This window comes from Plutella xylostella, chromosome 17 (genome assembly GCF_932276165.1).
Source record: "Plutella xylostella chromosome 17, ilPluXylo3.1, whole genome shotgun sequence".
In the NCBI taxonomy this organism is placed as follows: domain Eukaryota; kingdom Metazoa; phylum Arthropoda; class Insecta; order Lepidoptera; family Plutellidae; genus Plutella; species Plutella xylostella.
In genome coordinates, this window is record NC_063997.1 from 1,201,585 (window position 1) to 1,214,236 (window position 12,652).

General features: G+C 36.7%; 1 protein-coding gene across 1 annotated transcript in view; it reads right to left on the reverse strand.

Annotated features, from left to right (window-relative positions):
* Nucleotides 1-12,652, reverse strand: part of LOC105389662 — a 74,252-nt gene that overhangs the window by 26,934 nt on the left and 34,666 nt on the right. The window lies entirely within an intron of this gene.

The window sequence follows — 12,652 nt, forward strand, 5'->3', positions numbered from 1 at the left end:
GTCAAGTGTACTAAAGAATTTATTAATTAACTATAAATACCTACAAACTAAACAATATACTTACGTGAAATTATACTTATATACCCATAACAATCATATATATCATATAATAAACTACATATACCTACATAAATATAATTATCAGATTTTATAGGATTATATTAATTCTTGTCTGAGCTCCGATAATAAGACAACGGAAAAAAAACTACCTAAACACTAAGAAAATGATCCTTTACCATTCTTTTAAAAGAAGCCAATGACGGCGCTTTACGTATGTGTAGTGGGAGATCATTCCATAAGGTGATGGCTTGTATGGTAAGGGAATCACCGTAAAATTTTGTTGAATGGGGAGGGATATTGAGGCGAAGATTATGTGATGAGCGAAGTGTCCGAGTATGAGATTCGTACCGAAAGTTAAAGCGCTCTTTAAGGTACGCAGGGTATGCGGGGTTAAACAGTATTGAATGCAATAGTGAAAGGATATGGGTATTCCGGCGGAGGCGAATAGGGAGCCACTTGAGCTTGGTGCGAAATTCAGAAACATGGTCATATTTGCGTAAACCAAATATGAACCTTATACAGTACTACATGTACTTCAGTTCCACTGAACCTTTGATTAGCTTCCTATCTAAATATTAAACTTTGCTATCTTTATTTTAACTCTTTATATTATTTACCTAAAAAAATACACATACAGGAGGAACCATTGAGCTTTCTTGTGCGGTACCAAGAAAATGTCTCGCAAAATGAAGAAATATAAAACTTTCAACTCAAGAAAACTTTTTGCACTGTGGGATTTTTATCGTAAAAACTCAATGTGACCTCTTTTGTTTTGAAACTTGGCAAAAATGTGACAAGTTCTGCCCAAAAGGGGATCTCATCCTTGCTGGTACTCTCTGTGTTGGCCGCGGGATAAAATTTCCACTGAAACGATAGCAGCAATCTATAACCTACGTAGAAATATATATAGGTCTCGCAAAACAATAAGCAGTTATTCTTTTGAAACAAATTACATAACTTACTTCTGCCCTATATTATAAAAATACTCAAATTTATAGGAACTACGGAAAGTAAAGCATTTACCTACCTACCTATAAATTATTTTATGAAGATCAATAAATTGAAAGCTACTCTTGTTCCGGAAAACTTCTTTCACTTTCTAAACAACATCATTTTTACGCAACCCAAATAACTTTAAACCTACATTTAAATCGTCAGCTAGATATTAGCACATAATATACCTAGATAGCTATATGTATATAGGTACCCACACCGCATAGTCGGGTATAAACCTCTGCGCTAAATAAACCTTAAGTTTAACTCGAGAACTGTGAACTAAGAGGAACTTCCTATAACTGTGATGTAGGTAGGTACTATATGGACGCAAAAAAATCGTAAAAAAAACGACTTTTGGACTTTCTAAGATTGACCCACTTAAAACCGCACAAAGCAAATTGCTTTCTTAAAAAAATATGAAGTGTACTTGTAAGTGGTACCTACTTAGATCGTTAAATTTGGATTACTTAATAGTAACGATAGTACATAAAAGTATTCCTATCAATGATATTCTAATAAAATACGCAGATAGAGGAGTAAAGCTAACACTCATCTCTATTCGGTAGTGGATGAAAACTAACTTTCTATAAAACTAACATGGCACTATTGTACTTGTAGTATAAAAGTTTCCTGAATATAGTGCTGTTGCGGTTCGCTTATACTTTTATTGGCATCCAGGGAGAAAAGTTGTGGTGCTACAAAAAATAAGGGTTTCTTAGATTGCTAAAGTTCTCGCTCGGTCGCTAAGGGTGGGAAACTCTGATTACACATAAGTTTTTTTGGCTAAGTGGCGTGGTCAGTAATGTTAAGGATAGGTGGTGATTCTTAAATTAACACGATTATTCTACTGTTTATAATTATCATCCCCTCATCAGCCACTGCTGCACATAAGCCTCTCTCAAGACACTCACCATCCAGACGCCATGTAGACTAAGGACCTGTTCCACAATGTCTGGATAATGGCTACCTATCGCTTAAAATACATGCTGTCACTGTCTAAAAAATAATGACAGAGTGTGGCAGCTTGTATTTTAACCGACAGGTAGCCATTATCTAGACATTGTGAAGCGGGCCCTTAAAGTTATTACTTTATATTCCACTTTGTCCAATTCAATGAATCCGTACACTACGATTCACCTCTGTAGTTACGAGCAGTCAGTGGGTCAAAGAGAAACATTGAGTGTGGGCCTCAGTTTATTGACATACGGTTGATGGATAACAAAATGCTGTTTCTGTCGCAGGCTCTTCTTATCTACTAACCGGACACAAGCAATCGTAAACCACAAAAATATATAATATTAAGTGCCATTTTCTCCATAGTCGGTTAGAGCATAACCAGGTATTAGTGGTTAACTGACTTGACTTGACTTGACATGACATGGCGAAATTGGCACTAAGCTTAGTATGCATGGTCTGCCCGACCAATTTTTATGAAACCCAGTCATTTAAATATATGTATTTACGATACAAAAAAATCTTTTTAGAAAAAGCGATCGGCGCTATTAGTCACCTTTATTCAGTATGCACCTATACAATACAGAATATGGTATATTGTACATATTGGTCAATGAAGCTCAGTACAAACATTACTAATAAAAGTCTGTAGTTATTGCGTATGCAACAGGAAGCGACTTGGCGCGCCGCCCGCCCACCGCGCCCCGCGCCGCCTAACACACGCAGTTGAGCTGCGGTGAACAAAAAACACAAAACTTTTCGGTAGTTTCCAACCGACTCTGGGAATTGAGAGCTTAGCCATTCGCGGCCTGATTCTGGACGATTCATCGTTGTTAACCGTCAATGATAGTTGTTATAGTTTGGGACGGTGATGGAACATTGTTTGTTTTTTCTTTTGAACCTGGCTATAAATTGAACCTACCTACATAAATGTAAAATTAAAATCCAGGATTGCAAGAATCCAATAGATTTTTTCTTCATGTTATTTAAAATAACTAGATGAATATTTCCGAGTGTTGTACATTTTTATCGGTTTATAATTATGCAATGCAACATAATATTATAAACACGTCAATATTCAATATTATATAGGTATAAGTACATTTTATTTTTTTAACAGAGGTAAAAGAAGTCAGAATTGGCCTCCTACCGTAAGCGGATACAACTGGATATAAGCGGAATTTTGTTGATGGGTCAACTTAACGCGCGTTCAACTTTAATTGTGGTCGGAGAGTTTTTTATTTGTTCTACCGTCTGTTTGTCCATCCACAAAGATTACCCCACTTTGTCTCCGGAATTGCTGTATTTTATGAAAACGAAATTAAAAGGAAAGAAGTATAATTAATTATGTTTAGATGGAAAAGTAAAGTTTGGATGAGAAAGTTTTCTGGGATCAAATATGTATACGCATACTGGTGAATTGTAGGTAAACCGAGGACAGGACGCTGTTTCACTGAACTAGATAAGAATAGTTTTATAAAACCGATTTTTATTTGATGCACAGTTCTAAAATAACTTGGTATTTTTTACTAGACAAATTGGCCGATAATTAGTCAAACGAGGGCCTTCTAAACGACAACTGAATAAAATTGTCGGGCATATATAGGCATATAAAGGTAGCCTGGAAGAAATCGCTTTAAGTGATAAGGCCGCCATTTGTACATATGTGTTAGATTAAATTTTTTGTAATTTTTGTCCATGTTTTTGTGTACCAATAAAGAATATCTACTCTATTCTATTCATATTGTTAGAAGAAATTTTTCATAATACCCTATACGGCCTACATTCTTATTTGGAGGAACAAAACACAGAACAGAAGAAAGGTGTCTAGGACATGTCTATGGTGTGGGCGGTTCTTGAAGTTTACCGGCATCTTGTTCTCAAGCATAAATTGCGCATGGCTTCATGATTTTAATTTAATCGAATCCTAAAAATATTAACACAGTAAGTAAATATTTTAACGTTTAAAAATATATGTTTTATTACCTAAATTGAAAAAAACTATATATATATATTCGTTATAAATAAATAACAGCATCTCACAGCAAAGCAATTATAACGTGCATTTTTTTCGCTGTACTCCCGTTTAAACGAGGCTCTTAAACACTGCTCAGTCGTTTAATTACTGAAATTTCTTTGTTTGCATTCAGCAAAACGTGAATTACGTCTTTCACGAGCAACGCTCGCAGCCAAACACTTAAAGCCAAGAAAACTCGCAGCTTAACAAATAGCAAACAGAACTACAGCAAGAACTAGGTAGGTATACCTACCCAAATGCAGAGAGCCTCTAAAAAAGCTTACACAGAAAACGCCTTGCCAACCGGTTTACTCTTAACGAATCTGGCGAGCGTATTCTGTGAGTCCGAACTACTTTTATGCTTTTAATAACTTCGTTAAAAATAGGTACATTATTAATAAAATTTTATAATATTTAGTCCGTTTAGGGCGAACTTATTTGTCGATTCCAAACTAACTATCATGAATTTGGTCACTACTGATATCGAAAACTTATACATTATATTTTATTTACTTATTCATTGTATTTTTTATTATTGTAACACATACAATACAGGCATGTATAAGTTACAATAATAAAAAATACACTTTTTTTTCGCGAATTTGTCATTCTGATTTTATTTCCGGGCTTAGATATTATGCTGCACACGTAGGTTTCGGCTTAGTATAATACCCTTTTTGCAACACCCTGTGTACTTGTATAGGTAGGTAAGTTCACGACTACTGAATAATTTAAAATTCCTAAATAACGTGCACACAAATTTAATATTTATTTAACAAATATCAAAGATAAAATGTTTCTCTGCCAAACCCACTCACAGACCCAATCTTTCAGTGAGTGTAGCTTGTTCAGCCATCACCGTGACTTTCATTTTGAGCTTATAAATATTGCAATAGTTGATCGCCTCAGAATAAGGCTTCGCGAAAATTGAATTCATTTAGCTGGAACGCGGTACCTTTTAGCGTGGTTCGCTGTTCCTCGGATTTATCTCATTATGGTAAAGAACTTCATTCGAAATATGAAAAGAGGTTGCAGCATTTTCTGCGGATTTTTTGAATTTAGAATGTCGTTCGAGAAATTTACAAAAATAAAGTGACTGAAGCTACTTATAGAAACAGATCACTATAATATAGGTACATATAACACATAATGAGAACATCTTAGTTTTTTTAAATGGCTTAGTTAAGTACTTCTTTTAAAAAAGGTTTATTAAAATGACAAAACCGTAAGGGCTCAGCCACAGCTCTCAGCGGTGCGGGATGAGGTGCGGCGTGAGGGGCGGCGGGCGGTGCGGATTGCGGTGGTATGCCACAGCTCGACCAGTGTTTTGGTCGCGCGTTGGCTAGTCCGTCCACTTGATGCCGCCGCGCGCGCCGCTTTGAGCTGTGGCCGCCTCGATACTCTCTAGTACATTTGTTTCGCTCGCACACCGCGCCGCCCGCCGCCGCCGCGCACCGCGCCAGTCAACCCGCGCCGCTAGCCGCGCCGCATTTCGCGCCGCGGCTAGCTGTGGCATACTTCGTACGTTGTCTAGCGTTTGTTTTCGGCGCTCACCGCTAGCCGCGCCGCTCGCCGCGCCGCACGCCGCGCCGCAATTGGCTGTGGCCAGGGGGTAACACAACGGGTTGCTGTAAAGAATGTCAAAAAGGCACCAGCTCAGCATATACTGTGGACAATAAGGCCACAGCGCTGGTTTTCAGCTGGTCTTTTTCTATATTGACCTATATTCTTAAAAAATATAAAAATCACTTCACGTGTTTGAAGGCTGTTAAATAAATACATAAATAAGATGTATAACACCATATACATGTGCAGCATGGTATATCTAAGGCTGAAACTGAAATCAGAATTTGAAAATTCGCGAAAAAAATATATCATTTTCCTATGGACTTTTTACTATGGAAAATTAATATTTTTTGTCGCGAATTTTCAAATTCTGATTTCAGTTTTGGGCTTAGATATACCATGCTGCACATGTAGGTTTCGGCTTAGTATACCAATTTTGCAACACCCTGTATATATACGGTTAACATTTTCATCGACCGGTTTGTCTTTGAATCCAGATGAAATTCGGGTCAATGACTCTTCAGAGTTGAGGAATTCTGTAGAAGGGGAGTAATTATAAGGGGAGTATTACGTTGATAACAAATATTATTCCTGAGACCTTACCTAAACAGTTTATTTAAAACATACTTTCACATTTTTGTTATACCTACTGAACCTAAGATCTATATTGGCAAATAAATAAAGTTAAGTACCAATATAAAAAAAATACAAATCATATAAAAATATTATGTAAGTACTTACACAGTTCTGCCTAATTTGATGTTGGTAAAAAATTCAAAGGCGAGGTAAAGCTGCGTACCGACCGGCCCAACGAACGCCCAACGATGGATATTTATCATACATAATACAGGGCAGATTTCAGCAACGAAGGTCAACGAAACCCGTTCGTTGGCGTTTGTTTGGCCGGTCTGTACGCAGCTTAAGAAGAAAATAAAGTAACACGAATGAGAAACCGCGGTATTCTGTTTCAATAAAGACATTCAGTTTCCGTTGAGAAACTGTGCCGACTTAGTTTCATTTAAAAGTCGAACAGAGACACGAGTCTGCTAAATAAAAGACATTACCCTCCTCCTTCGGCAGTCGGGTAAATATAAAATAGCTTCCAAATAAGAAATTAAGTAAAAAACAGACAGCAACAAAAAGCATATCAGTTTTTTGTGGCTGTCATCTAGATAAAAATGCTTTATTCGGTCACCACACTCACCACACATCTGAAAGTAAGACCCTCATTGTTCAGCCCCTGTAAATATTATAAGGCTAAAGCCTTATGACAAAATAATAAAAATACATTAGAACTTCATATCGGACGGCACAATCATCGTCCCGTCGTTGCCTAGCAGACTCGGCCCCCGGATCAGCTGTTACAAAAGACCAACAAGAAGTTGTGGTTCACGCCCTCACTTCTCAACTTCTGAACTGAGACGGGTCAGTCACTTGCTCTAGGAACAGACTATGGTGAGGCATGTTACACACAGAGTGTCCTATAAGTTAAAATCACACATCTAGAATCATAAGAATGTTTCTTCACGATGTTTTACTTCACCGTAAGAGTAAGTGGTATAATGAATGTACCTAAATTCCTAAATTATTCATTGGTACATGAAAGGATTCAAACCCACGGCCTCACAAAGGAGAGCTAAAACCTTATTTCTTACACGATTGCACTCCTCCTCCTAAAAAAACTGTTTTCAAACAAATATCTGCCCAGCCGGGGATCGAGCTTTGACAGTAATCACTGTACCATCCGTGTTAACACAATAACCGACATGTAGTACAATCACAAGCAATGAAAAAGTTCCGCTTAAAGAATGCCGACACCAAATGGCCTAAATTTTTGATACATTTTGTTGATAATTTTAAAAAAAAATATTTGTTCCTTTTTAACCGACTTCAAAAAAAGGAGGAGGTTCTCAATTCGTCGGGATCATTTTCTTCGCTGTTGCATGTACTTCTTAATTCATTCATAAGCTATAATTATTATAATTCAGCTAGCCTTTTCCATTTAGGAGTAAATTGGTTCTATTACCACTGGAACTTTTTCATTGATCGCGAGTTCACTAACCAACAAGGTGCCGTTGAAACACAAATCGAAGCAACTTCCCGATTCAACGAACTTCGATAGACCGAGTTGGGAGTATAGGTGCAAGGTGTGAACTGCAACTCCTGCGGACAACTTCGCTACTGTCGATCTGCGCAAACCGCACTACAGTTCGAGCTACTCGTATATACAGGTGGGATTTTGTCTGTGAGCTTCGCGAAGGCAGGTCTATGTATTTATTTATTTTATTTTATTTATTTGGTACACAGTATAAAATAATTACAAAATAAGAATATCAGCGTTGAAGTACCTACATAGTTCTAGATTTCATTCCAAAGCATGCATACACATTATCATATTAATATAAGGAACATGCTACATAATTAATTTATCATAATATCATTATTCATAATTTCATTCAATACAAACAATTTTACATAATTTACAAACATATTTTCAATAATTATGCTTATTATGTTCCAGGAGTTAGGGATAAATATAATAACCTAAATTGAAATCGTAAAAAATATCAGTGGTTCTCTACATTATGTATTAAGTCTCTTATGAAACGTGGTGAAAGTTGTTTCGTATGTCGGATATACATTAACATGATTTTGGGTAGTTCACTGATTAAATTTACCCTGTTTCTGTACCCGTTCTCTCACTATGTAAGGCCTCAGGTATTGAGCAACTTGTAGCAGTTTGGGTTTAAATGTTGCAGATTCTGTCAGCCCATGAATAGAGTACGAGTTGCTTCTACCACGCAGACTTAGAAATTACGGGAATTGATAAGATAAAAGATAGATAAAAAGTATTTATTCGGTGTCTAGCACCACACACCAAAAAATAATAATAACATAAGTAAGTACACAAAAAAAATAAAACAAAAAAACGAAATTAAAAGTGAAAACAAACAAACAAAAGAACATTAAGAATAATTAAAAAATAAATAAATTAATAATATATATAATGGTGTGAGTTGTCCAGCACCGAAAAGGCCCGCGCCTCAGCTTACACCGCTACAGATGAGGTGGCATCCACCCACCTGACGCGGCACTGGTTTTCAGTCGCGTCCTAGAGTGACTGTCATTTGACCTACTTTTATAAAAAAAAAATATATATATTGTATATAGGTATACGGTTATACATAAATTTTATACTTAAATACCAATACTGGATAATATAATAACAATCATAAAAACATACACATAATATATAAAGCAAGAATGTATACAATAATATGGTCCTAATGCAGAATAAACTAATAAAAATACTAAATGAGGGTAAATGTGCCTTCGGCGTTTCAGCGGGCGAGCGACACCGGTCACACCGGTCGCCTCGCTTGTTTCAGCGCTCAGAACAGCCCGTGCCGTCGGCTGAACACTACGGTGAAACAGTTTTACAAACACAATAGATACAGTGTGAGTGAAAAAGGAACACAATTAGCACCACACAAGATCTATTTTTCAATAGCAGATAATATTGAAAAAAAAAAAAAAAAAAAAAAAAAAAAAAAAAAAAAAAGAATTGGTACTTTACATTATTATACTAAGCATTACGACTGCTGCCAAAACTGTAACCGGGATCCACAGCTTATGGTGCCATCCGAAGCATGGGAAGCATGAAAACAAACGCTTGAAATCGGTCACCCATCCAAAGGCTGACTTTGCTATGTGTTGCTTAACTTCACACGTCTGGGCTAATCTTGAATAGCCTATATTTTAATCTCGACAGTTTTCTAAAGCAAAAGAACTGCCAAGGAGTACTTTTATCTCAGTTCTGCGGACAAAGACAGACAGCCAAAGCCTTATTAAAGTCTTTTTCAATTCTTGCCTGATTTCTTATTTAACTTACAAACTCTCGTTTTGCGACACCTATTCTTTTAACACAGAAACGATTTTAAAAGTTTTTTTCCATCCATACGACTTTTCTCAAAGTTGGCCGCCTACAGATCAACCCACGCCTTTGAAGGTACTTAATATTATTTAAATAATATTATTCTCTGAGTGTTTTCCCGATTGTATTTTTAAGACGATAAGCGCGTTATAGGTGTATTGAAAAAATACCTATAAGTACCTACCTAATCTTTAATCTTCTTATTCTTAGAGTGTTGGCGACAGTTCAGTTTAGATTTTTTACGTAATGTACGTAAAATAATAGTACTTATAGAAAGAAAGAAAGAAAGAAAGAAAATTTATTTATTTCTAACACACACAGAAACAACACATACATTTACAAGAAAAAGGTTATAAAGTAAACAAAAAATAATAAGTAATTAAAAGAATGTTGCTTCGCTGCTTTTTAACCGTGGCGAGTCAAAATAGGGTCAGTCGCCAACTGCCCACTTGCCCATGGTGCCCGAACCACATATTTATACGTACAAATTACAGTTGATACGTGCTCCCTTCGTGCACCCCAATCCTTTAATAATATGTACACTGATCTTCAACTCAGCATCATGAAAGTCATCGCCCAGTAAATTCAGAAAAAAGGAAAAAAAAACTATAAGACCAGAGTAAAACAGTCCGTCATCTGCTTTAATCTAATGCGTTTCCTCAGTATTTTCTAGAAAACTAATTGTTTTAATTAAGTTGAAGGAAATCCCCAGTAACTCGTGAATCGCTCCGCTTTTATTTAATTTTCTCCGTCGGAAAATTCAAGTCCGAAAGTCCGCTTTCCTCACATGAGTTAACTGTTACATTGTCGGTGGAAACTGAGCTCTGTGCCTTGGGGATACTATTGGCTTTTGTTCGCTAATGTTAGTTTAATCAGCTGATTGCGAGCGCAACTTTTATTCAGTTGCAAACACAATCGTACCGTGCAGATGTCTTTACATGGAGCGGTAGTCTCTCTGCTACAATGGATGAGGCATCCGAAGCAACTAAGTTAAGATATGTTATAGTCTACGTACTCTTCTCCGTGGGGAAGTGACTTTGTTGTAACTTATTTGGAAGATAAAATGTTGGAGCTGCTGTGAAAAGTGTACTGGACGTGTTCTAGAGTAGTTCTTCTTTTATTTCCGACGGAGTTCTTAAAAGATATTGCAGCGGAACTTTTTCGGTTTTAAAAAGAAAATACTGGAAATATTCTCGCATCTTTTAAAAGTAATACATTTTATTTATTTATTTATTTATTTATTTTATTTTAGGAAAACTTACAGCACAATTTAAAGGTATAACAATGTATGTACAGTATCAAACTATCAATTAGTTTTTTCAAGGATTCCTAGCTCTGAGAAGCTTGCAATGAAGGCCGCTGATTGGTCGCAGTTGTTCAGTACAGACTACAGACGGGACTCGAATAACAATAGTGCGCAGTTAACCCAACTTTATCGATACTCGTCACATTGTACTACGTAGTCTTATAAATCGGAACTTTTCATTGCATAGTATTGTATTTTTGCAATAGCTTGAAGAAAATGTCATTTTTATTTCCGCATTTATTTTAGTGTAACTAGGTATGTAGGTATAGTATGCATAGGGTTAGATATTTTATTCCTGCAGCAGCTAAGTTGTCATTTACTCACCGACTTCATAAAAGAAGGAGGTTCTCAATTCGTCTGTATGTATGTTTTATCTAAGTTACAAATACATAGACTATGAACAAGCGCAGAAGAATCAGCTAAGATTCCCACAAAACCTACGAAACAGGTTAAGAAAAACCCAATAAAGATTTCCCTTCGGCCGAAACTATCCAGGAAACAAAGGAAAATCCGACCAACGAACGAAACAGCTTAATTGGCACCACATAATGCCATCTCTCTCACTGTTGCATAAGAAACGGCCTCAAAAGATACAATACCGGGAAAGCCGGCGACTTATTAACAGGGGGTGGACTATTCTATGCTGCAAGACTCTATACTGGTGCGGTTCTATCTATCTATCTATCATGGCGAGCTGATTTTCCGAATTTAGCCTCCAAGGTGGGCCATTATGCGTGAAATACCTATGGGGTGACTAGCTATTAAGCCACCCAAGCTCACGCCAGAAAGCCAGTAGACGACCTAGGTTGCTCATGGCTTCCCGGAGGGACCCCGGAGATCCGAGGGTTTTTGATCGTAGTGTCTCCACGCCTTTGCTGGTGGGGTTGAGAAGTTATCTGGTTTCTCAGGATCGGATAGGAGCCATGGTGGCGAAAGCACTTTTGTAACGATAAGGACGAAACGGATAAGGCCTAGTTCTCTCATTCGAAAGTCCGTAAATTCAATATCCAGAGAGCAAGGTAAAGTGTATTTTGAGTTAATGTTCCATAAGTAGGGATAGGTACTTTATTAACGAGAAGATTTTGATTCAGCATATATCTGAAATGAAATGAAATTTATTATTAAGTTATTCATTGGCCACTTCATCTTGATCAGATGATAGTTGCAGCGTCTGTTTATTCAATGGAAAGAGTTTTTTCATGTCTAAATTCCTTTATTGAGTAGTAACTTACTTATCTTAAAACTTACACGTAGCTGCTCTGAATACCGCTCGTCCGAGAAAAGAGGAAAAAATGGTAATAAAAGAAACGAAAGTCAGTATTCAAGACAGACAAAGCTTGATTTGCAAGGAGAAAAACTTTGTGGAAAAAGTTAATTGAAAGCCGCGATGAATTGAGAAATTGGATTGTTGTCTGTGACCTGTGGGTAAATAGGTACAACCAAACATGTTGAAATTTTCACATTGTTATACAGGGTATTGCAAAAAGGGTACTAAGCCAAAACCTACATTTGGCCGTAGCTGTTAAGCATTATTGTTATTATAATAAATAAATAAATAAATGTGCAGCATGGTATACGAGTATACTACATGGTATACTCGTATCTGCTCGAAAATAAAGTCAAAATTTCAAAATTCGCGAAAAAAAATATAATTTTCCATAGAAACTAGGTCGTTCACGTGACTTTTTATTATGGAGAATGTTATGCATGCTTTCATTCTCACCTTGAGGAGGAGTGCCCGAAAGGAACTGTCTGACTAATCCTTATACCATGGTGGTTATTCTTTGACCTATTTAGGTCTAGCAAGGGGCATAAGATG